The sequence below is a fragment of the Rutidosis leptorrhynchoides genome, chromosome 6 (assembly GCF_046630445.1).
Source record: "Rutidosis leptorrhynchoides isolate AG116_Rl617_1_P2 chromosome 6, CSIRO_AGI_Rlap_v1, whole genome shotgun sequence".
NCBI classification, from domain to species: Eukaryota; Viridiplantae; Streptophyta; class Magnoliopsida; order Asterales; family Asteraceae; genus Rutidosis; species Rutidosis leptorrhynchoides.
In genome coordinates, this window is record NC_092338.1 from 134,271,802 (window position 1) to 134,277,083 (window position 5,282).

The following is a 5,282-nucleotide window of genomic DNA, read 5'->3' on the forward strand; positions in this document are numbered from 1 at the left end:
AAAGAAACGGACAAAATGGAGAAACTTGCACAACTTTACATTAAGGAGATCGTAGCCCGACACGGTGTACCTTTATCGATTATCTCCGACCGAGATGGTCGTTTCGTTTCTAGATTTTGGCGTACATTGCAAGAAGCGTTGGGAACACGTTTAGACATGAGCACCGCATATCATCCTCAAACCGATGGACAAAGCGAACGTACAATTCAAACCTTAGAGGACATGTTACGAGCTTGCGTGGTTGATTTCGGAAAAGCTTGGGACAAGCACTTACCTCTCGCCGAGTTCTCTTACAACAATAGTTATCACGCGAGTATTAAAGCCGCACCTTTTGAAGCGCTATATGGCCGCAAATGTCGTTCACCTCTTTGTTGGGCCGAGGTAGGCGACGTGCAAATCACCGGACCCGAACTCATTCACGAAACCACCGAGAAAATCGTTCAAATCCGAGATAGGCTTAGGACGGCCCGAAGTCGTCAAAAGAGCTATACCGACAAACGACGCAACGATCTTGAATTTCAAGTCGGTGACCGAGTAATGTTAAAAGTCGCACCTTGGAAGGGTGTAATCCGTTTTGGGAAACGCGGGAAGCTAAATCCGCGGTATATTGGTCCTTTCGAAATCTTGGAGCGTATTGGAACCGTTGCTTATCGTTTAGATCTTCCGCCTCAATTGAACTCCGTTCATCCTACCTTCCATGTATCTAACTTGAAAAAGTGTCTTGCCGAACCCGATATCGTCATCCCTCTCGAAGAACTTACTATTGATGACAAACTTCATTTTGTGGAGGAACCGGTTGAAATTGTGGACACCTCCGTCAAGACATTGAAACAAAGCCGAATCCCGATTGTCAAGGTTCGTTGGAATGCCAAAAGAGGACCCGAGTTTACTTGGGAAAGACAAGATCAAATGCAAAGGAAGTATCCTCATCTATTCGTGAATTCGGAAACGCAAGATCTCGAGGAAGAAACAACGACTACTACGCCTACGTAAATTTCGGGACGAAATTTCTTTTAAGGTGTAGGTAATGTAACATCCCGCCTTTTTCCATTTACTTTTCCGTTTAACTATTTAAATTCCGTTATATGTTTATAACACATCTCGTTAATACGCGTTTGAATTATCTCGTTTAGGTAATTCCCGTACCCGTTTCCTAAGTTGAGGGACTAAAGTTGCCAAATGGAGAAAGAGATGACTAGGTCAACTAGTCAACTCTTTCCTCTCCATTCATTTTATCACCTCCCAAATAATACTTCACCCTTTTTCTCTCAAAACCCTCAAACCTTCAATCATCATCCAAATTCGTTCAAGAAGGATTCGATCAAAACAAATTGCATATTTGAACTCCTCGTGATCTCCTCTTCGTTTCCATACCGATTTCATCAATTTTGGGTAACTTTCTAAAATCACTAATTCTTGTGTTCTTGAGATTTTTAAGTTATAAGGTTGTTAATTAGTGTCTATGGCTCGAGTCTAGTTTGTTTATGTGATTTATATGCTCGATCTCGTTGTTTTAGTGTAACTAGCATGAACTTGAATTTTGGTGTGTTGATCTTGAAATTTGAGTGTTCATATGTTGTTTGATGCTAAGAGATCATGTTTTAATTGTGTTTCTAGTGTTACTAGCTTCATTATGATGTATAGTTTGATTAATGAAACCTCCTAAACTTGATTATGAAATTTGGTGAATTTAGATTAAGGTTTCATGAACTTAAAATGGACTTTTAATGATTTGAATGACATGGAATGTTAGTTGTAAGTGTTAGGTTGTGTTGTATGCTTAATTACCTTCAAAACGGCATATCATATGTATAAATTGGATTCCCGAAACTTAAATTAAAATTGATAAACTTGAAACTTGAAAATAAACCTCTATTGATCGCTTGACGGGATTTCGGTTATAGTATATGATGTTTTTGCTTGATGAAAAGTGCTTAGTTGCGTTCCTTGTCGAAAGAGCTTTCCGATGATATAAACTACATGTTCTAATTGTTCGCGGTTTGTAAAATGTGTTGGTTTGTGTTTTGGTTCGTGCAATTGAGAAATTCAGCAAACAGGGCCTGTAAGGCATTTGGGACGCCGTCCAGATACTTGGGACGCCGTCCCACCATTTGAACCTAGACGCCGTCTAGGATGGCAGGACGCCGTCCCACCCTTCATTGTGGGACGCCGTCTAGCTCTTTGGGACGCCGTCCCATTGTGCTAAAACTGACTGTTCGCCTTGGTCATTTGACATGAAAATGTTTGCTATGCTACGGACCTCCGATTAACATGAAACTTGGCCAACATGCTCATATATGATTATATAACTTAGAAAAATTGTCGGATATCCAACCCGACCCCGTTGACTTTTCTGTTGACTTTGACCCGACCAAGTTGACTTTTAATCAAACTTAACCAAATACTTGTGCAATCGTTCTAACATGTTTTTATACTTGTATCTTGCATGAAACATGACAACTTGACTCACATGCTACATTATTGAGTCGTAACGAGCCATAGGACTAATTGAACATCTTTGACCTATCGTGTTTACCGTTATTGATACGACCTATTGTTTAGGTCAAGACTAGCATTGTTCTTTGCACACATTTACTTGTCGAAGTACTTTACTACTCGTACACTCAAGGTGAGATCATAGTCCCACTTTTACTCTATTTGAACTTACATTTGGGATGAGAAAACATAAACATTTCTTTTACTAAGTGAACACAAGTACAGGAAAACAAACATTCTACATACGAGTTTAGAACAAAATCCTCAATTCGATTATCATTAGTTACACTTGCCGGGTGTAAGCGAGAACTTATGTTGTATGGATCCATATGGGTTTGACAAACCCTCATTCAAACGGTTCGCTACCGTTTACGAATGAAATATATTTTCGAGAAACAGTGTATGTTCTAGCACTAAGTGATGGGGTTCAATGGAAGGAAATGTTAAGCATTGATAATTGGGTGCTCGTGAAACAAACTTTTGGAATGTATTACTATTATTTCATTGATGCAAATCTTGTGGTTCACTTGTACTTACTTACTTAAACCTATGATTTCACCAACGTTTTCGTTGACAGATTTCTATGTTTTTCTCAGGTCCTTGAACGATACATGATACATGCTTCCGCTCATTATTTGATACTTGCATTGGATGTCGAGTATATGTGCATTTCATGGAGCGTCTTTTGACTTTACTTTAAACCATGTCGCCTAGATTTCATTCGTATTATAACGTTGTAACTTAACTATTGGTTGAACAATTCTTGTAAACTTTGGGAACAATCTTTATTATGAAATGAAGGCGACATATTTTGGTCAAACTTTGTCTTAAAGACTTATGACCACGTAACGGGACCTAAGTAGACGGCGCCGTCAAACATGGTTTGGTCGGGTCGCTACAAACATCATTGATGCTCTTTTCTTCGGTTTCTACTTTCTCGACGTGTGCTAGAACAGCATAGCAACCTTTTCTTATTAGTTTTCGTGCCTTCAAATTACTAATAAGATGTAGCTTCGTGTTGCCCTTTTCTCCGTACACCATTAAGGGTTTTCCTTTTTCTCATATAATGAGAATTGTATTTTTGTAACAAACGATCTCTGCTTTCACTTCTTTCAACCAGTTCATACCGATTATCACATCAAAACTCCCTAACTCTACTGGTATCAAGTCAATCTTAAATGTTTCGCTAACCAGTTTAATTTCTCGATTCCGACATATATTATCTGCTGAAATTAATTTACCATTTGCTAATTCGAGTAAAAATTTACTATCCAAAGGCGTCAATGGACAACTTAATTTAGCACAAAAATCTCTACTCATATAGCTTCTATCCGCACCCGAATCAAATAAAACGTAAGCAGATTTATTGTCAATAAGAAACATACCCGTAACAAGCTCCGGGTCTTCCTGTGCATCTGCCGCATTAATATTGAAAACTCTTCCGCGGCCTTGTCCATTCGTGTTCTCCTGGTTCGGGCAATTTCTAATAATGTGGCCCGGTTTTCCACATTTATAACAAACTACATTGGCATAACTTGCTCCGACACTACTTGCTCCGCCATTACTCGTTCCGACACCATTTGTTCCTTTCGTTCTATTAACCCCTGGTCCGTAGACCTCACACTTCGCTGCGCTATGACCATTTCTTTTACACTTGTTGCAAAATATGGTGCAGAACCCCGAGTGATACTTTTCACACCTTTGGCATAGCTGCTTCTGATTGTTGTTGTTGTTGCGGTTATTATTGTTGTTGGGATGATTGTTGTAGTTGCTGTTGTTGTTGTTGTTGTTGTTGTTGGGCCGTTTGTTGTAGTTGCGATTGATGTTGCGATTGTTGGGATAATTGTTGCGATTATTGTTGTAATTGCTGTTGTTGTTGTATTGGTGATTCTTATCACCGTTTTCCTCCCACTTTTTTTTGACTTGCTTCACATTGGCCTCTTCAGCAGTCTGTTCTTTAATTCTTTCTTCAATCTGGTTCACTAGTTTGTGAGCCATTCTACATGCCTGTTGTATGGAGGCGGGCTCGTGTGAACTTATATCTTCTTGGATTCTTTCCGGTAATCCTTTCACAAACGCGTCGATCTTCTCTTCCTCATCTTCGAACGCTCCCGGACACAATAGGCATAATTCTGTGAATCATCTTTCGTACGTGGTAATATCAAATCCTTGAGTTCGTAACCCTCTAAGTTCTGTCTTGAGCTTATTGACCTCGGTTCTGGGACGGTACTTCTCGTTCATCAAGTGCTTGAATGCTGACCACGGTAGTGCGTACGCATCATCTTGTCCCACTTGCTCTAGATAGGTATTCCACCATGTTAACGCAGAACCGGTGAAGGTATCCGTAGCGTACTTCACTTTGTCCTCTTCAGTACACTTACTTATGGCAAACACCGATTCGACCTTCTCGGTCCACCATTTCAATCCGATCGGTCCTTCGGTTCCATCAAATTCCAAAGGTTTGCAGGCAGTGAATTCTTTGTAGGTGCATCCTACACGATTTCCTGTACTGCTAGATCCAAGGTTATTGTTGGTATGTAGCGCAGCCTGTACTGCGGCTATGTTTGAAGCTAGAAAAGTACGGAATTCCTCTTCATTCATATTCACGGTGTGTCGAGTAGTCGGTGCCATTTCCTTCAAAATAGTCAAATGGAACAAGTTAATCATACAGAATATTAAGAGTAGTTAATAGTATTTCGTAGCATAATATGAACTCATTTATAAAAGCTTTTTCTTCATATTAGCGTTTTATAAGTTTAAATTCGGGTAGTACCTACCCGTTAAGT

General features: G+C 39.7%; 1 long non-coding RNA gene across 1 annotated transcript; it reads left to right on the forward strand.

Annotated features, from left to right (window-relative positions):
- The first annotated feature begins 1,247 nt into the window (after positions 1-1,247).
- On the forward strand, positions 1,248-3,292 carry LOC139851977 (uncharacterized). The gene is made up of 3 exons (XR_011760830.1): positions 1,248-1,392; positions 2,563-2,629; positions 3,093-3,292. It is a non-coding gene; the product is annotated as an uncharacterized lncRNA (long non-coding RNA).
- The last annotated feature ends 1,990 nt before the right edge of the window (positions 3,293-5,282 follow it).